Source organism: Rhinolophus sinicus, linkage group LG07 (assembly GCF_036562045.2).
Source record: "Rhinolophus sinicus isolate RSC01 linkage group LG07, ASM3656204v1, whole genome shotgun sequence".
NCBI lineage: Eukaryota > Metazoa > Chordata > Mammalia > Chiroptera > Rhinolophidae > Rhinolophus > Rhinolophus sinicus.
This window is the reverse complement of record NC_133757.1, coordinates 40,814,501-40,836,514: the sequence shown is the minus strand read 5'-3', so window position 1 is coordinate 40,836,514 and position 22,014 is coordinate 40,814,501. Positions and strand designations below refer to the sequence as shown.

At 35.7% G+C, this 22,014-nt stretch overlaps 1 protein-coding gene across 3 annotated transcripts in view; it reads left to right on the top strand.

Annotated features, from left to right (window-relative positions):
• RHOBTB1 (Rho related BTB domain containing 1) overlaps positions 1 to 22,014 on the top strand; it is a 113,053-nt gene that overhangs the window by 11,441 nt on the left and 79,598 nt on the right. For all 3 annotated transcript variants that reach the window (XM_019731797.2, XM_074339479.1, XM_019731795.2), the window contains exon 2: positions 1,829 to 1,926. The gene's annotated coding sequence lies outside the window, so the exon portion shown is untranslated. The remainder of the gene's footprint in view (positions 1 to 1,828; positions 1,927 to 22,014) is intronic.

Here is a 22,014-nt window from a genome sequence, read left to right as displayed (position 1 = left end):
GTGAGGTTCATGAAAAAAACTGGGATCATCAGAAAAGCTGGGAAATTATGAAGATTAGAAGCAGGGAGGACATGAAATGGGAGGCCATTGCCTCATTGGTCACTGATAGATGGTACATTTCTGATATGACAATGGCCTTGGAAATGTAAAAGGGGAAAAAAGTTTTGTGTGGGCAAAGCAGCCATAATCAGTTGGATGTGTGTGTGTTGTGGGGAGGAACAATGATGGAGAGGAAGCATTCAAGTCAGAGAGATTTTAGGTACAGAAAGAAAAGCAAATTCAGGAGAGGATGAGATGAGCACCTATCTGGAAAAATATTTAAAAAGATATCATTTAAGTTATAGGTGTGAATGAAATTGTTGCCAAGTGAAGAACCTTGAGGAAAGCCCACGTTAAGGAGAGGTAGAAAAAGAAGAACCAGAGAAGAAAATTGAGAGGAATGCCTTGTTAGATTGGAATGACGTTTCAAGGAAGAGGCTTTGTGCTGTGATTTGTTTCATTTATATAATCATTTAGTTGTATCTTTTCCCTTTGTCCTTCTTTGCCTTTTGGAATTGTACCATGAACTGGGCTGTGCAGCTGTCAGTACAGCATCACATCAGTACTGTATCATATCAGTACTGCATCACATCAGTACTGTATTGCCTGAGTACTGCATCACATCAATACTACATCACGTCAGTACTGCATCACATCAGTATTATATCACATCAGTACTGTATCACATCAGTACTGCATCACATCAGTACTACATCACATCAGTACTCTACCACACTTCATCTTTACAGCTCTGCCCCCTATTTATTAGTGAGTTACAACTTGACTAGAATCACCAGTCATCAGTGACTTACTTCAGAAATTCCTCCTCTATTGAGAACATGACTTAAATAAAGAAGCCCCTTGTGTGTTTGTTAGGAAGGCAAAACAAGGGAAGACAGCTGGATAATTTGTTAATTGGGAATTAGTAGGTTTATACTTAGGATTTCCCTAATTCAAGCTTCAGGTTTGTCTCTAGAAGTTTTGTAGCAATAAGAACTACCGCCAAGCAAATGTACTGTCATGCCCTTCAGTTTTCAAAGTAGGTGGTCAGGCCTACTCTTGTTAAATAGGATAGTCCATTCTATCTCGATTTCTCTATGTCATGTTTTACATGAAAATATTTTTCTGTGAATTTCATATCAAAATTAAAATACTTGGTGACTTTGGGAGAAGTAATACATTTTCTCCTAATACAAGAAGTTATAGAGGAAATTATGTTTTCCCTTTACCTAAATTACCAAGAAATTCAAATCTAAATTGTAACTTCAATTATTTCAACTGCTGACCAACATAGGAGCATGTGTCCTTCCTCCTTTTTGACTCTCAGTCTTAGTCCCTTATTTTTATTCCCATTTCATTATGTTTTCTTTTGGAAGCTACCTCCAATTCTTAAGTTAAACGGGCATAAATAAATTAAATACTTTTACTGTTAACTAAATGTCTCTCTACATGTCATCTCCTTTCATCGTCAGAACAGTCCACTGAATAACTGGTATGACCACTCCCACCCAAGAGAAGACGGAACTGAACCTCAATGGGGTTAAAGACTTAAAGTTCACTCAGACAAATACTGACTGGGACGCAACCCCAGGACTTCTTTCACTAATGGCAGTAGTCATTTTAGCCTTTCTTGCTCCAATTTTTGTGGGCAACTGGTTGATTGGTTAATGGCATATGATTGGCTAAGACAGCTCTCATTCAAATGAGAAACAATCATTGACATAAGAAACTAGTGTTATTTGAGCAGTTTTCTTCTTGATGATGAAACAGTCTATGTTTGTATCTCCAGGTTTTATAACAATCAAGAAGCACATGAAAGAGGCCTCTTTCATCAAGTATTCTTAAGTTATGAAAATGGAATTGAAGCTTCTGTTCCTCCTTCGTGTGGTAAGTAACTACTAATTTGGGTAACAGAATTGACTTTCCCCTCCATCTAATTTTCTCACAATATTTATAAAAGAAATGGAAATGCTTCTTATGAGAAGATGGCATGACTTATGAATAATATCCAAATTTGTCTTCAGAATGTTTCATTAATAAAGGGTCTATTCCATTTTTTAGTTCAATTGTGTGTTTTTAAAAATTCTAGCTTAATATCCTTTACCTGGTTTAGAATTGGAGTCATTTTGACCTACATGTGGGTTTTGATCATTAAAATAACATAACTCTTCTACCCACTTTATATACATTTTTTAAATTCTTTGGAGAGTAATGTGGTACTAAAAAATAAACAGCCAGTTATTTTACCAGTAAAGTGGATTTATTTGGGAATAGCAGGTATTGCAATTCAGGACAAGCATGCTACAGCAAAAACTATAGGCACATCCAACAAGTGAAGGAGAGGAACATTATTTTACGGAGAAAAAAGAGGACTATGAGGGGGTCGTTTTGCATGAAAGACCATTGGAGGAAAGCAAAGAGTTCAGGGTGGTGACCGTTTCTTATTGGGTGAGTTGCTGGGCAAGGTAGGACATCTTCCTTCTTCCTGCTGGAGTTGTAAAACAGTCTGGACTTGCAAGGTATGTATGTCTACTCCTATTGAGGTCTGGAATTGACAAGTTTTCCTGTTGGGGTCCGTACCTGACGTAGAGCAGTAGTGCCTGAGGGCTCCCCCTTCTGGCCTCCTGACTCCTTTTTACATGAGGTTTCCCTGTTTTTAATTTTCCCAGTAGCATCCTGTGCAGACAATCGACACGTAGACTCTTAAAAGTCATGGCCACATACAAGGATGATTTAGAAATACCAGATTGCTGTGCGGTGGCATTTCTCTTTGTCCCAGATGCTGTAGTTTGGAGCATCCACCCCTTTTGGCCTGGGCACTGTCTGTCTTTAACTGGAAAAACTTACTATCACTTTTCAAGTGATTAGAACTGAGTCATCCCAAGAAAGCACCATTAGCTTTTTAAGAAAGGGCCACATAACTGAGGTTCCACAGTATTGAGCTCTTTCACCAGGGTATTGTGCCTAAAGGACTTGAAATGGTTTGAGACAGTTCACCTTCTTTCGTCCACCCACAAAACACTCGTTATTTTCACTCTTTATTGCATTTTATTTTTCTTTGTATGTTCTAACACATATTTAAAAGAAGAATTCTCTCTATATTTGTAGCTGTGAGTATTACAAAAATTTCATTTATTCCAAAGAATTAGGAAGGTGGGTATATCTGAATTTGGGAGAAGGCTGAATTATAGATAACTTATAAACAAATGTGGCTTTTATTACTTTAAACTACATATACTAACTTCAACAAAACATTACAAAGAGGAAATCCTTAAGGAAACCTGTTATAATAAATCATATGAACATTTTGTTATTAGCATATAGATTGGATGTATGTAGGAGTTTGTATAGTGCCTGAGGTTCACTGAAAATAGTTTATTCTGCATCTAAAAAGTGTACGTAAGATTGAAAATAAATGTTTAAAACACCATATATTATCTACCTATAAATAAATGTATTTGCAAAGCAAAGGTAAATTTCAGCCCAGCTCATAAACAAATTATCAACAGATTTTAAATTTACTGAAGCCCTAAATTAATGAGATATTACCATGTGTGCATAAATAACTTAAAGGATAAAATTTGCTGCTCCTTTTCTCATATGGGTATTTGTGCTAATGAATCAGGATCCTATTTACACTATTAGTCCCCAAAGTAATTGCTTATTTGAAGAAGTTCTGTCTTATGGGTTTTTCAGTTAATTAAATCCATTTGCATTTTATGCACACATTTTAAATTCTCAAGTTCTATTTTTCATAAGACAGATTCAAATATATTCATGTAATAATACCTCTCATTAAGGCAGTAGTCTTTCATTTTTAAAGGAACTTTCAGAATAGCCATATGCATAAAATGCTTATTAATTAAATCCAATCAATATTTTAGAAAAGTCAACCCATTAAATGTTATTTTTTTTACTTTAAATTTTCCTATTTGTAATGGTGATTGCTATGCTGAACATATCTCCACTTTCTAATTTTTCAGTTAGTTTAATTTATTCAATAATTATTTTTGCTTTGATTTTGCATGGCCATTTTTAACTTCCAATAATGCCTTTAGAATTCTAAGCAACCTTTTTCCAAGAGTAGCATTTTCAAGGTATGTGCATATTAACTGATTGATCTGGCCAACCTAATTGGGAGAGCGCTAAAATACGGAGCAAAATGCTTCTAATACTGAGGAACAGAGTATAACAATTCACAAAGCTAGGGATGTTATAAAAGGTATAGTTGTCTCATAGTTTTCAAATATTTGAAAAGTTGGGAAATAAAGTGCCTAAGTGATAGAAATTGTTAAGTGCCTTCATTAGATCCAAACTATGGAAATCTTTCTGTGCTTCCTTAGCTCTGAAGCTTGAAAAAGCTACTGAAGTTAGAAGAGTGGAAGCAGAGGAATGGGCTAGAAGGAGGGAGGGCCGGTAAGAGGAGGAGCCATTGCAATGGGCCCAGAGTCTAAAATCCAAAAGCACAGCAAGGCCAGATGCTGGGAAAGGCACACAGGGCACTATTTGGAAAGTAGATATAAAATGCAGTTTTGAAGTCATGCCTAACTGAACTATTTCTAGGTGGTTATTAGATGTTTATCTAGTTTAGTTTATCTAAACTTATTAGTTCCTCTTTTGCAAAGAAGTCATAAAATGCAGAGTCTGGATATGTTTAGGTTCAAATTCCACCCTAAGATTATCTCTGAATCAAAAGAAAGTAGAATAACCAAAAGGGAAAAAAAAAAAAAAGAGGGAGGCAGAAAAGGAGCGGGAACGAGTGGGGAGAGAGAGAAAGATTGGAGGGAGGGAGGGGTGATGTCCTAAAATAAAGATAAGGATCACAGTTGTTTCATCCTTTTTAGCAGTATTGGACAATAAAGTACTTTTGTTATCATCTTAACAGGAGATATAGGTATAAAATGGAAAACAATTTTTGATATGCTGAAAAACTCATATACTTTACAATAAACAAATTTCATTCAATTATATCTTATTGATTCATTTAAGCAATGATCTATGTAAAGCATAATACCAATAGTCTCCTAAGAAGCTATCATTTTCTTTGTAGCTAGAATCGCCCTGAGGAAGCACTTCTCCTCATTTAAAGAAAGTAGGAATAAAGCACTTGTATTACCATTTATATAAATTTTTAATACTGAATAAAATATTAGTGTTTAGTGTAATATTGATTCTCAATGTAATACTCCTCCATAATGGCATGCTAATTGGTTAGAATTAAATCAGACAAATTCAAAACCCAGAGAATAGACCATCTAACACTTGTAATTTTTTTTCATTAGTTTCCAGAATTCCAATTAAAATGGAATTAATCTGTCACAGAAAACACCATGCTAGAATAAAAGTTCTGTGCATTACATCACAAGCACCCTGTCTTCCTTCCTACCACTCCACCCTTCTGATGAGACACACTAGTGAAGAGCGTGGGAAACAGGGTAGATCTTCAGTTGTGAGTTTCAACCCCAAGAATAAAAGCATTCAAGAGGCAGGCATCTGTGCACATTCCAGCTCTGTAATTTACTGTGACACCGTAGGCATTGTACTTAAACCTCTTGGAGCCACAGTTTCCTCATCAGTATTATTAGTCTAATAGTACTGACCCCTCGAGTTGTTGAGGAAATAAAACAGAGCTTCTCAACTGGGGGCGATTTTGCCCACCAGGAGAAATTTGGTCATGTCTGGAGATAGTATGGGCTGTCACCACTGGGGAGCAGAGGCCAGAAATGTTGCTCATCTTCCTAGAATGCACAGGACAGCCCCCCACAACAAAGAGTCTCTGGCCCAATACGCCAATAGGACCAAAACTGAGAAACCCTGGAGTAAAGTAAAATAATACATGTTAATGAGCACAGTGTTTGACACACAGTAGGCCCTCAAAAAATATTAGTCTAATGACTGTTATTGTTGTCATCATTTATTTGAAAAGGAACTCCAAATCACCCATATGCTATCAGAACTGAGTACTACCATATGAGCAATTCAATGAGCCCATCTCAGCGTGGTCATGCCTACCTGCTAAGTCATCTACTTGGGGTGGGCAATTTTTAAGTGCCTTCGGGATGGACTGAACCATTTAATACTTGACTAGTCTAGAAGGCTCAGTGATAGGATCGTACCAAAGTTCATGGGCTATCATTTAATCTGTACCTTCTCAGAGATTAGAAGAAAATAGGAAAAGACAAAAAGTAATTTACAGTATCAGATGACTGTTACTTTTTAACTTCTGCTGTTAGTAATGGCTCAAGAATTGCCTGACGATCATCAGCTTTCTAAAACAAACTGGTATTTGGATACGTGGCTAGGAAATGTATTCCAGTTAACATAAGATTCTGACTAACCACTTACATGGTACATGAATACTATCAATTTCAAAACCAGTTCAATGCAACAATAAAGTTTTAGCTTAACGTCAAAACATTTTAAGGACAGACAATGTTTAACACAAAATTTTTGAGGTCAAACAGACCTGAGTTTGAATTGCAGCTTTAAAACCTTCAAGCTGTGTGACCTTGAATAATTTGCCTGCCTTCTCTAAGCTCAGTTTCCTCATCTGTTTAATAGACATAACATTACCTCATTGGGTTATTGAGAGAATTAAATGAGGCAGGTAGCATTTGACATACATTGGCAGTGGATAAATGGCACCAGTTATTATTTTCATTTTTAGTATTATTTCTTCTGGAGACCTTGCATCGCCTTGGGGTCATTATCATGGCCTTGCATTCTCACTATAAAGAATAACTGTGATGTGTAGGAATTTTTATTAGCAGTAGAGGCTCAAATTATATCCATCCCCTCAATAAAAAAAAAAATCTTAAGACTTACTTTAATAAAATTGACTTAAGAAGAAAAAAGAAAATGTGCATATTATACATGAAACTTTCCAATGAGAATTTCTTTTTTTAAGGAAAAGGTGGATTTCCTAAATTAAAGAATGAACGATGTGCACATCTTTCTGGCATATTTTAATATAGTTGATAATCCACTTTTTAATTAGCCACCTAATTATAATTCAATACAAATTTCCCTAGGTGGATGTAGTAACCTACTTCAGAGAAAGAAATGGCGCTCTGAGTGGGCACTCCTACTGTGAATTTTGACACTTTTTCAGGGCCAATTTGTTCTAAACTTAAATGGCCCCGGAGAAATGGAGAGAGCTCTTATTTCATAACCTAATAATTCTGAATGCCAGGAAGGCTGCCTATAAGGCTAAATTCACCTTTTGTCAGTATTTTTATTTTTCCATTGTTTTGTTCCCCAGAGAAGACCCAACTTTTTTTTAATCTTCCCATCATCCAAAATTTTAAATTTGACAATAAAAACATTTATGATTAATCCAAGCTATAGCTCCCTTCATCTTTCCTGGTTTGCTTTCTTCTTAACTCCTCAAGTTTCCCCAACTTCCAACTCCTGAGAAGCAAAGGATTGAAAGGTACCTGAGAGGACCATCTCAACGTCACAATAGGCACTTGTTTAATTCCACAACATACCATATAAAAGAGAGAGATTTTTCACCTATTCCTAAGCCATAGATGTTCAAAGTTCCCAAACCTTAGCAGTTATTTCTTTTAACCACTGATTGTTCAAGACCTTAGTTTAAAATGTTTCACACTTACCATTGGGTGCTGTGTAATGGAATTGATTGCTGTATTGAATTCTAGCTTCCGACCAGTTTTAGTTTTGTGTAGTTATAACTTCATTGTGTTTGCATGTGATTTTGAGCTATTGTCTCCCATTAATTCCTGGCTCGTATTCATTAAACTTATGCAGAGAGATAAGTTGAAGTTTTCATTTTAATTAATTTATCTCCTTGCTTTCACCCCACCCCTGTCCCCCCACCCCCCACCCCCAACAGTCTATTTCAAATAAAGTATAGGTCAGAACATTCTGCTCCTTGACTCAAAATCCTCCAGCGGCTCCTGCAACAGTCAGAGTAAAACCTATAGTCTAACAGTGGTCCTCAAGGTCATATACGATCCAGCCCACCAAGACCACTATATCTCCTTCTATCCTAACCCCCACATTCACTCCACTTCAATCACTCTAACTTCATTACACTTCTGCCAGCATACCAGGCATGTTCCTGCCTCAGGGCCTTTGCACTTGCTGTTTCCTATTCCGTTAAACTGAATTGAATTACATAGAATTACACCCTTATCGACCCTATTTCATTTCCCTCAAAGCCTTAATTTGTCTTATATTAGTTTTATCTTCTGGTGTTCTGCCATTATAGTTCCTTTAGGAAAATTTTTATTCCCCCCCACCAACCCCAGTTGGATTTAGGAGATAAAGGAAACAATTTCATTGTGTTTCCTTTTGATCACTGATAAGGTTTAACTGCGATAAATTTGCATTTTAGCTATAGTCCTTTCCCTATTACTTTTCTTATTAGCCAAGAAGACTGTTATCACACAAATGGTAAACTGATTGGGATAAATTAGATTGCTGATCAAAACACTCCTAGGTGAACCCTAAAGAGAGACAGATATACATGGAAACGCCAAGCTCTATAAATAGTTAAATGAGAGGATTGTTTTCCTATGAACCTAGGAATACTTTTTCTAGCACACATGTTCCTAGCATAAATATTAGAGCCTTAAACCTGATTCAAGAAATACCTACCTCCTGATGACAAGAAAGCCATAAATATACTTCATGACCAAAGATTAGTCACTGTTTATTATTACTGGCGACACATGATACATAGAGGAGATCTGGCAATATTTCAGACATCTCCAGTCAGCCATTTATCATTTCATAGTGGGAAATGAGGAGGCATTTCTATATTAACGGCCCCTATAAAAAGAAGTGGAGAAACGTCTGATGTGTTTTATCACTGAGAGTCAAAGGGACATTGACAATGTTAAAAATGTGCTGAGTGGAATACAGGTTTTGTACAAGTTGGTCTTCTAAATAATAAGACTCCCTTAAAAAAAAACAAATGTAGTGGTAGAAGACTACTAACGGCACCATGTTCTATGTTGCTGATTTCTCCCGTGTGCCCTCGAACGATGTTTCTGGACGTGGGTGCAGAAACAGAAGCTTGATTTATCTGTAAAGCCTGTAACATTGTGAGCAGCATGACGGCCTTGAGACTTGCTGCTTCAAGCCAGGTTGCTGTCCGAACACAGACGCTGGACCCTGCAGATCAGTTTGATGCAATATGCAGAGACCCAACATACCCCCCACCCCCAATTTACTATTATTTCCCCATTTCAACATATATTTCAGAAGAAACCCAAACACAGAGCATGTTAATAACTTCTGCCTGATTCAAAATTTCAAACCCATGTTTCCTTCATAACTATTATGTCTATACAAGGGAAAGACATAAAGCCCAGTAAGGAGAAGACTTTAAAAATGGGGCTGGGGGTGTGAACAACCAAGAACTTTTTCTTAGAAATGGTGGGAGTGAGCCACTGAAAAGTTTTTACCGTAACCAGTAACTTCTGTGATGCTTTGCTGAATTCCGAAGACACCATAAAAAATTAAGTAAAAGGCCTCAGCTTGGTTTTCTGTATGCTTCAAAAGGGGGGAAAGAAATATTTAATGCAGACGGTGTTGAATGTGAATTAGTACAAATATTATTAATTTAATGTTCATACTGCATTTTATGGTTAATAAACTGCTAGCAATAATTTTATATATCTTCCCTCACAGCAACACAGTAAAATATATCAGCATTTTATTTTTCCCATGTTATAGATGAGGCAACCTTTAATAAGTGATCTATTTCTTTCCTGTGCATATTGGTTAACTGGTAAATGATTAATTTATGTCTACATGAACTTTATCATGCAAAGTATTTATTTTAGTGTGAGTTGGTATTTATTTTACCCGCAAAGCATTACAGTATCCAATTATATATGCATGTTTTAAAGGCAGTAAAGCAGCCACCAGTAGTTAATGCAACATTAAGTCAGAGATTTTAAATCACAGTGAATTCCGAGTTATGGTATTTAAATCAACCATCCCTCTTTCTTCACCCCCCTCTTATGTGGGTGAGAAATGGTCTTTCTATTAAATGACCCAGTGGCACCCGTCCAGTGATACAAAAAAGATGTGTTGAGATTTTCAGAGTTTAAAATCTTAATTGTAAAATAAAGAACCGAAAGGCTTATAATTACATTTGGCTAGAGTGGAAGGATAAACAAACGTGATCATTTATATCTGCCCACAGAATAACTTGGGATTGTGGGGCTTCTGTCTTGCCTGTTTCCTTCTTTCTTTTTCTTTCGTTTTTTTGTTGTTGTTTTGTTTTGTTGTTTTGTTTGCTTTCATTTATTTCTTTTGTTTTCTTTATCAATTTTTGCATCAGTAAGGTAATTGTTGTGACTGCTTCTGTGGAGAGGTATAACTAACCACACATAAGTGATATATTAAGGTTTAATAAAAAGGGCAACATCCCTTGCAAAACTATCGTTTGCAATATTTCTGTATATTGCACTCTATGGAGCTGTAAATAAAACTGCCTCTTTCAATGTTTGGCACTTCAAATCCAAGGTTCTCAAATACTCCTAATACACCCTCTAACATCATTTTACTACTCTAATCCTGTAACTCAGAGGACAGAGCACCAAAAAGTTCAGTCATTTTAGAAGTCAAATTTTTTAATTAATTAGAAATGTGCTTTCTTTTCATGATAATTTATTATGCATAATTCTCCTTCATTAACATTGATTGCAAGGCTCTTAAATTTAACCAATAAAAGTAAGATTTAAAAAAAAAAATTCATTGCATGGCTGAGTCTAAAGAGAAGATGGTAACGGCAGGGTTTGGGATAGAATAGACAGCTCAAGGGTTATTTGGGAGTGTAAAGAATATCTTGAACCAAAGATGTATTACATACTTATTGCAGGACTCCTGTTCTCTCAGTTTGCATATTCTTTAAGTGAGGGGGAAATTTTTACATCATATCATCCGTCCTTTAACTCTCCAGATGCTATCAATGGGGAATTGGTTAACGTACAGTACATCCACTTCCTGATCCTCTCAGGCAGGCTCAGAAACCTCCATTAGATGCTCTCATAGCACCCTGTTTCCTCCTGTTTATGTGAAATTATATTTTAATTTTTATGATAATTTAGTATCTGTCTCCTCCACTAGACTGTAAGACACATGAAGGCAGCGACCATTAGGGAGATGGGTGATGTGTGTCCAGACAGTGCTTAGCACCATGCCTGCTATACAGTAGGTGTTTAATATTTATATATATAACAAATGACACACTAGGGTACTGTGCAGCATTTAAATGCATAATGTAGAATTGTTTATTGACATCTAGTTACCATAATATAATGTTACATTGTTTAAAAACCCAAATTATAAAACAGTAGATCTAGTATGATATCATTTCTACAAAAAGAATAGCTACATATAGAGATGCACTGATCAAAAATGTGAATAGTGGTAGGATAATGGATGCTTTTATTTTCTTTGCAACTCTCCATATTATCTGAATTTTTAAAATACTAACATTCATTTGATCCATTATTTTCTAACTTACACATTATTTCCATTATTATCAAGTAGATGTTAAAACAATTTCTTTTTCTACCATAACCTCACTTGAACACACAATTTTCTATTAGACAGTATTTTAAACAATTGAATTTCTGAATGCAAATCAAACAGTTGGATTTTATTCATCTTGATGCTATTTCTGATTAAAATGGGCCTCTAACAACAACAAAAAATCATTGCAGAGAGTTCCTGACCTAATTTCACATGCAAAAGTTTCTGATACTGTTTAAATATTGATGTTAGCTGTCAAAGGCAGATGAGTTAAAACACATCGTGTGTGCTGGGTATTTAAACACTTCCAGAATCCAGAAATTAGCTCTTTCAAAATTAAAATATATTTTTGAAATCAGGAGAATACTTAAAGATCCAGGAAGTGCTATGACAAGAATTTTATGAAAATAATTTTATTAAACATTTTGTACCTACTGAAACATAAAATCCATTACATCACATCTACCAGTAAGACACCATGAAATAGTATTCTTAATTTGCATGGTTTACTATGGGATCTGTTACATGGTATCTATTTAGAGCATAGAAGTTTTCAAAATGAATTTTTTAAAACAAGGAGCATCACTACAGAGGAATGTCACTAAAAAATTCTCCTCAGGCTTCTTCTAGCTTAGAGATCAGTTACAAAAGGAATCAGCATTTCAGTGTGCAAGTTTTCTTACTCAGAGTTATACATTCTTGACCCTTCAATGGGCACTGTGGATTATTTTCACATAATGAAGACAGATATAGATATGTACCGTGTTTCCCCGAAAATAAGACCTAGCCAGACAATCAGCTCTAACACATCTTTTAGAGCAAAAATTAATATAAGACCTGGTCTTACTTTACTATAAGACCAGGTATAATATTAATAATATAATATAATATAATGCTGGGTCTAATATTAATTTTTGCTCCAAAAGATGCATTAGAACTGACTGTCCAGCTAGTCTTTATTTTCTGGGAAACAGGGTATGTATATACCTTAAATATAAATTGGAAGATTTGAGACATCTTATTCTCTGTTATAAAAATAGAAACAAATAGATAATGAAAACATTTCACATATCAGAGTGTAAATTAAGTACATGAAACACAGAAATTTCATCCTTTTAAAAATCCTTTCAACTAATAAAATATCCAAATTGAATGCTGTTACAGCTTTCCTTAAATTCCATTGTTCCAATAGCTAACACACCAGGGTTTTTCCCAGTCCAACACTTTTTCTATAGCATGTATTATTCCTATTCACATTTATTTGTCCCATATTGCAGCTTCTAAATTGGAAATAACATTTTCTCCTGAGAACTCCAAGTCCTTACACAGCCTTATAGGAAAACTGAATTTATATCACTTTCTGGTATAACAAGGAACTAAATGGGCAGAGAACCAGATACGACTCCCTTACACTTCCTCATTTCCCACCGTCCCTCACAGAACATGAGATACAAGTGAACGTCCCATTATTGCAAACATTGCACTGGGCTTGAGTCCCAGGTTCTCAGTCATGTAATCCCAGAATCCATTATTATGGTGTTTCTGTTTTCATTGATTGTCATCTTGTTATAAATTCTGTTAGCTTTTGCCAAACAGAAACATTTCAAGGAGGGATTCTTATATGGAAAAACTGAAAAATAATGTTCATACTAAGTAAAAACACTGTATTCTTTTTCAAAGAAAGAACTTACATAAAATCAAGTGCTCCTCATTTTTCAGAACTGCATATGGAGAAGTTGCTGAAACTCAATCTTACTTCCAGACAAAGTCAGTGCAGCATTTACACAATTATTACCTAGTATTTCCATGCTAACTAATAAAAAATATTTCAGCTTAAAATTTCAGCTTTGTGTCTACATATAACTTTAAAACTCTTACACAAAAAGACTGTTACAAGCAAGTATTCTTGTCCATCAGAAGTTGCTCAGAAAAGGAAAATTCAAAGAGGCAAATTATGGGTCTTTCCAGTCCTGATAAGGTAAAAAGATCCTGACCCAAGAACAGAGGTCTCCAGACCATGTAGCAAATGTAACCCTGAGAGAGAAGTCTCCAATAGGTTATCTTGGTTTTGAAACATCAGCCATTTACACTTTCTAACTTACTTCCCAGATTCTGAACTCAGATTCACTTGATAATCAGTTCATTGATTATAATTCTTCTCCCCATATGCTTATATTTATATCTATATATCTGTATGTATAGGGAGAAAATACAGCAGTCAATATAACTTATTAGCTCAATAGATGATTTCTTATTGTCAATTAATATATTGGCATTCGACTATAAAGAAGTTTTGTAATTAATGTAAATATTGCCAGTGAGAGAATTTTGAAGTCATATAACTCAGCCATACATAAATACAGAGGTAGAAGTTCCATTTCTGTAACATGGGACTGGAGAGTTATTTCTCATCTATATTTGCTTATAAAATACAGCCACTCCATACGTGCTATCACAGTGCCTTCCCCAACCCATGGGAAACGGGACTAGTGCTTCTAACAAATGATGGCCTTACACTGTCCTCAGAGAAATAAATTTACTTGTTCAGGTTCGCCAAGCCAGCAAGTTACAGAGATGAGATTAAAACTCAGGTCTGACAGATATCCTTTCAGTTAAACTGTGTCTTGTCTTTGAATCTACTACAAGCAACACAGGCCCTGACTAGGAGAAGCAGGGGAAAGTTTCCCTGGCTGCTAGAGAATAAACACCAGTCGTGTTGGCTATTTCTTCTCAACAAGTCAAAACCCAAATCTGACGGCCAGGAAATGGATGTTCTGTAAATGTCACTCTTAAGTCCACGGACATGTGGAGAAACCTTGTCTGGTAATTTAGCGATACCTATATTTTGGAGTCTGATTTTTAAATGAATGCAACACAAAGACATTTGTTGGTCGTGAACTTAAGAATTCAATGTATACTTCTTATCAGGCAATTGGAAAAGCAAAAAAATTATAGTTATTTTATCAATCAGTTTCATTTGATTTTTAAAGTCTATTCATATCCCTTTATTTGGTCTGGCTACAGAATTAGTTATGAGCCAAGTTCCCTTGATTACATTTTGTTATTTGAAATATAGTTTTAATTGTTTCCAAGTATACATTTACATCATTTACCTAAAACTAATCTGAAAAGGTCTGAAATCTATTTAACTGGAGCTGCTTGGGATAGAGGTGAGGGCACTCCTAACTAGTTATAAATTTAGTGATGTACAGATAAAATATTCTAGATTTTAACTATGTATGTTAGATGTTAGGAGTACTACACTTCATGAGACATAAAAAATTCTGGAGATTATTTTTTCATCTTAAAGAATTATAGGTATCAAATGGCATTTATTAAGTCATTTAGATTAATGAGGTCATCCTTCCATCTTCCAGTAAACCATTTTGCCTAAACTAGTTAAAACATGAGAAGCTTTTCTTTAAGAAAAAGTTACCACTGAAGACTGACACTGTATAACCTAAACAGGAATTCATTTCAGTGTTCAGCATAACTTCTCACTTTGGATAAATTCTTTCTAATGTGTCATCCAAAATGTCTCAAACTTTCTCCTCTGCAAGTAATGAAATATTAAACAATTTTTCTTATTTTTTGATTTTCATTCTTTTAATGCTTGGTTTGAATTGATATTCTTTTCCCCATTCTCCCAGGCCTCCAGGTTTCTTCCAGGTCAGTGTTTCTCAGTGTGCCCTACATGTTTGCAGGTGTCAGGGTTGTTTCCATTGACTATCAAACCCAAAGGCTGTTGCCCTCCTCATTGTAGCTCCAATGTTTGTATGATACAACCCCAAATGATTTTTTCAAATTTCCTTCAGAAATAAAGTCGGGCTAGCTGAGATAAGGCTCAAAAGCAGTTTATGCTGAAAATTCTCAAGAAAAGGATGAACAGTTTTCTCCGTCGGATGCTATTTTGAATGGAGACAGAAAGATGAACTGAATGACCTCTCGATGATCCCCCAGCCCTGTGATTTTGTGATAATCTTAGCTTCTAGCATCTCATTTTCTCCAAACACCAAAATCAAATCTGCCTTAAGATATGAGAGCATTTAAGAGATGAAAACCTTTTAATGGAGGACAGACTCTGCTTGTTTTCGTGGAAGTAATTTCTTAACAATCGCTTACATTTATATTCGAGGCAGCCCATATTGAATCATAAAATCCAAAGAAAATCATAAAAGAAAAATTAGCGGACATACTTGTAACAATACGCAATTTATTGCTTGACACTTGCCTTTGTTGCTCTGCATTAGAAACATTTACTCCTATTGGCGTGGTTAAAGGACTCATGAACTCTACTTTCTTAAACCTAAACATCCTTCTTGCTTTCTATACCATGATTGTTTTTATTATAACAGGAGAGCTTTGTTAACATCAGTGGACATTTTACTTCCAAATGAGGCTACCTTCTGAGCAGGGTCCTCAAAGAGCAAATTACATCTGACAAGGCTGTTTGATGAAGATTAGCAGTAGATTGATCAGTCCTTGCGCTTGCCATTTAAACCACCACTACTGATTTTGTGTACTAAGCCAATAACAATACTTGGAGGCACAATTAGGTTATTAGTTTTCATTACCTTTTAATCAGCTGTTTTTGAACCAGTGAAAAAATTTAGGTAAAAAGTGAAAAACAGACCTCTCGTTTGTCAAATGGAGGCTGTGCTTGACTCTAGATTCAGGTGCTAATAGTGTTATCAATTACTACTAATAATGGCGATGATAACAGTGTCCCATAAAAACTAGCTCCTCGTACCTTGAGCTAATCTCCAACAGAGCTTTATGTATATTATTTATATTGAATCATCACAACAGTTCTCTGAAGTTTTATCAAAATAAAAATGGTGAGCGACTCATATACGTATTCTGGGACATTTTTTGATACTGACTTTGAGTGTTCATGAATATTTTTACAATGAGTTGTTCGAAATTCAGTTGATTATTTTTGTTGTTGTTTGGTCCAACTGCAGGTTGGATGATACAGAATGAACATACTAAACCATAGCATTAATCTTGGACGGTAAAAGCCCTATTTGTATTGTGACACAAATATAAATGTAAGGCAAGCAGGAAAAAAATGCTATGTAAGCTCTTTTCTGAGCTTAGTATTATTAGAAAACATTTAATTCATGTTGTTTGGTAGCTTTTCTATTGTGTGTACTGTAAGTGCAAAAAGAATTATGCTAGGGTCAAAAATGACTCTGAAGTTTCATAGTGAACTATTTTTATCAAAAATGTGTTAGTCCCTTAGGTAAATGTGCACCATTGAAATTAAGAAAATTATCAAGAGCCATGAAATATAGAATTAATATTCAATGTAGATCTGAATCGTACTAATCAGAAAATATTTGCTATAAGGCACTGCAAAGAAAACATGTTACTATTAATATTCCTTGTCTATTGAATATGTTATGGTTGAAATAATGGGTTTACATACCTAAAGAGGGTAGCATTTTATTGTGCCAAATACCGGGGGAGCCAAAAAAATGTACACATGTTAAGAGATGTTATCTATGTATTACTTTTCGAAGTTGAATTGAATTGAACTACAGTAGCAACGTATAGTATGATGTTCGCTCAAAAGATGGCATTAATCAAATGAATTGTATTACAATTTTAATACAGTTTTTTCCTTTCTTAAAATGTGTATACATTTTTTTTGGCACCCTCTGTATAAACTGTGACTATCACTCACATCACCTAAACTTCACTGTATTCAAAACTGGGAAGCATGTTTCATGCAATGGAGTCATTAGAATTGTCAACGACCACCACCTATTTTTTATTATAGCACCGACAGAAAGGTTGATATTGACTATTACAGCCAAATGACCACTGATCATAATGGCATAATGTCTGTTGAATGACAGCACAGATAGACAACAAGCTTCAGCCACAGCCCTGAATGAGCCCTGGACCACACAGAATTGGAGACCACACTAGAAATGCAGTTTTCACATGACGGGGTTAGCCAGTTGGCCTTGTTTGGATTAACTAAACAGTCGCCCCAGTTTGTCATCAAGAACCGACATGGGAAAATATGAAGTGCTGTAGTCTGCTCTCTAGGGCTTTCACAGTGGGTAGAGGGAGAGATTGCAAGGTCCCTATTGCTCCATTTCCACAACTCCTAAAAGCACAGCCTAAACATGACCCAGAAAAGGTAAGTCAATGTCATTGTACAATAACGATTAGTCAACAACTCTAGAACTAAAGACCTCAAGGTTGAAAGGGGCCTTAAAGTGAATGAATGACCATCCCATCCTACACTTTTATGATGACTGAAGTGACACTGAAACCCTGCTGAAGATAGGAATCCCTTGGTCTCCCAACATCAGACTGTTGTAGTTGATAGGAAGTCCTTAAATCAAACTATGTCTCCCAGCAAATTCCACTTATTGGTCCTAGAAGTAAACATTTGGACTAATGAAATGTTTACTTTCTCTTTGGTACTAACAAGCACCTTTCCAACGCTTCTTCATTGTTTCTGGTTTCCTTCCTTCAACGCCCTAGTCTATCAAGTCCCTCTGAATGTGCTCCAATTATTCTAATATTTAGAAACTGAGAGTATAATCTGACCTGCACAGGATAAAACACAATTAGCAATATCCTTATTCCAAGTACTGCCTTTCTCCAAACACTAAATTTCCTTTTGGGGTAACTATATCAGGGTGACACTTGAAATTCCTAAGTGCTTCTTAAATATCTAAGCCAAGTCACATGTACCACATCCTATACCTGCATAGGTGGGTTTTTATCTTTTTGTTTTGGAACTTCATAAACTTCACATTTATTTTATTCCCATTAATGTTACATCATTAAATGTGTTCAATGCGATCCGTTTTTTTTTGTTTGTTTTTTTTTTTCAATTTGGAATGGGGAGTGTATTCTAATTCTGTCATATCACTTAATCATTAAGTGAAATCCTAACTTGCATCATGGGTAAATCTGACTAGGATACTTTGTATTTATTCTAATGCCTGATTTTTTTTTTAAATGTTGACAATAATAGAACTGAGGCATTCACCATTAGAAATGTCCTTCCAGACAGCCATTGATCATTCATTGCTGTCCTCTGGGTATGGTAATTCAACAAGTTGCCAACACCCTTGATTTCTAGCTCCTATTTCTTCCTCTTAGCCACTAGGATGCTATGTGATGCCTTGGCAGATATCCTGTAGAAGTCCAGATGTGCTAACTACCCCCATTGGTTAGCTCTGCAATGCCTTCAGAGAAGGAGATGGTGGTCATCTATATGATCTGTTCCTTGGCGAATCACCTGGAGCCCAGTGTGAGCCTTACCTCATTGATTTGAGGTTCACTGATAGGTAGGCTTAGAGAAACTGCCTCCCTCCCCACTTTTAAAATCGCATCCACATTTGCCAATCCTCTGCTCATATACATCTCTCCTGCTTTCCGCAATTCCTCAGACATGTTCAGCAGTGGTTCAGTAGGTTTCATTTGCTGCAGGAATATCAGCTTACTTATGGTCCCTAGAACCTAGCCATGTCTAAAACGTAAGAGGTATCCGGCTCTTTTTAAGAATCAAAACACATAAAACTTGATGTTTTGGCGGTTATATTCATATTTTAATACTCTGCAATAGGAATTATACTCGCATATGTCCTCGCAAAGGGGCACTCCCACACCGGGCCCCATGCCACACCTATTGAGCATCCTTCCAAGTTATCTTCTGTGGTTGTAAATAATGTTCCCCAGATTTCCAGAAAGATTATTTGTGTTACATTCAGAGACAGTTTAGGCACTAATTTTCTTGTTGAGGCTCCGATGGAGCCATATTTGAATTGTTTCATATAGGGAGAAAGGAGAGAAAAGTGTGCGAGCATTAAAGAACCTCAGAGGAAGGTGACAGCGCTTCGGAGGAGTAGAAAGAGGGGAGGTCTCCAGTCCAGTCCCTGGAGGCCTCATCCCTCTGTGCCCCTAGGATGGAGTCCCTTTGCTTCCTATTTTTTCCTCCAGGGCCAAATTCTCTTAGGACCTGGCCCCTCTTCCACTAGCATAATATAATCTGCACCTCTCCCTTCATCAGCCTCCTTCAGGAAATGTCAGCCAGAAGGACAGGGGAATTTCGGATGCAACAGCTTCTAAAGATAACAAGTAGAAGGTGGTGACCAAATCTCATGTGTCAATAAATCTTGTAATGAATTGAGATTACTCAAAATAATTATAAAAACACCAACATTGTCTCTTAGCACCAGGACTGCAATCATTTCTAAGGAATGAAAAACTGGATGCCAGGGACACAGGTCCTACTAACCAGAACCCTTGAAAGCATCTAGAATACAGGCATCCTCTTCCACTCTGCATCCTATTCATCTTCTCTTCCCTATCAGCAATAGTAGTCTATCATTTCCATTCCAAAGATCATTCTCTCCGTGACATATACAAAGAAAATAGAAGTCTTACAATTTTGTTCTTTCTCATCTATCCACGTTACCATTCCCTTTACGTTGTAGGTCCATCTTTTATTGGATCATTGTACACCTTCAACTTAAAAAGTTCAAGCAAACAAAAAAGCAGACAAACAAAAGCATGTATCCTGAGATTTTTTTTTTTTTCTTTAATTGATCTCAGATCATTTGGGGGTTTTCCTTTATACTTGCTATCCTCTTGCCTGGTAGCTCTTCACCTGGATCTTCTCAAAGCCAATTCATAGCATGCAAGTCTCTGATGAAAATCCACTGCCTTCTCAAGGAGGATTCTGAGACCACCTGTCTGAAGCAACCATTTCACATTGCTCTCTCTCCTCTTACCCTGCTTTATTTTTCTTAAAAGCACCATTGCTGTCTGGAATTAGAGATGTGCCTCGTTTAATTGCTGGCTCTCTTTCTCCCCTGCTATAACATAAGCCCCCTGATGACAAGGACCTTGTCTTGTTCACATCGGTGTCCCCAGTGCCTGGAACACATTGGTGTCCCCAGTGCCTAGAAGTTCCTCAGGAAACATACACTCAATGAATGAAGCGATAAATGGATTACTTGAAGCAGAGCTGCACTGAAACTGAAAAGAAAGTTATATAAAAACCACCACAGTGGTTTCTTTTTTATAGTTTCCAACTTCCTTTCACATCAGAATTATGTGCAGCTATGTGGTAGAAATTGCTTGTTTTAAAGTAACTTTTGTTTAATTTTTTAGATGATCATATAATCAGAATTGCTTTGATCATCTGAAAACCACTTTATAGACAAGTTAAATATATACGGAGATAACATTTCAAAGAACTTACTCACAATCCTAATATCAGAGAAAACAGATATTAAGAGGTTTGGGAGTACGTTTACAATTTGTGCAAACTTCTCAATGTTTCCAAGGCATTTTCCCTTTCAAATTCTCATGTTATAGAATTCTTCTAATCTGTTCCCTGAACTTCTAAAAATCTGTTCTCATAAATTTTCCATCTTTGTCTGATATTTTCCAGACCTCCTATCCCCATCACAGTTTTTAAATTAAATTTTTATGTTCTATAAAATCTCTGTTACTGCCACATGGACAACCAGTTCACCCTTGTGAGTTAGAATTTGATTTTTTTGCAATATCAATTCCCCTATTCATTTCCTCAAATTTTTGGACAATGAAATTGCTACCAACGCAGATCCATCACCTATCAGAGATTCTAAAGTTAGCTGAAAATGAATTCCAGGACTGTTGTTAGAGACCACTCTCAAGACTGTAGCTCATAAGACACTTGTCTCATTTAGTATTAAGATTTTATTCTACCATTATGGATATACAATTAGAACTAAGGTAATGGAAAAATATTCAAAAGAGACATCCTAAGATATCTATTCATTCATTCATTCATTCATTCATTCAATACTTAATTATTGAGGACCTCTTATATGCCAAACACTTTATGAAACACTTGATATATGAAAATGAAAGCAAAGAATACACTACTTGGGAAAAGCACACCAATTAATTCATTTGCAAATATTTATTGAACACCTACTATGTGCCAAGTGCTATGCTAGGCACTATAGCATAGAGGAATCATAATATCGATGATACAGACACACTTGGGTTTAAACTCTACTACATGCTAGCTTATAAATTGCTGATAATTTAGTTTATCTATAAACTGAGAGTAATAACATACAACTATAGGACTACTCACTATTAGGCTTGAGAAATTAAATCATCCAAGATACTGGTAATACAAAGATGAGCAAAATAAATTCCCTATTTTCAAGATGCTTATGTCTAATAGATAATATACATAAAAACTAAGCATTTCAATAATACTTGTTGAATAAAATTAAGTATAGGGCAAAATGTAACACTGAAATATCTATGGCAAGTTTCTTTGAACACCTGGAACGCTAATGTAGTATCTTATGAGTAATGGAATACTCAGCAAATGTTAAATAAACAAATAGAGATTTTATAAGTAACTCTTCCATAATATCACTCTAAAGTCATGAAATTTTCTCTTAAGGTAGAATATTTACT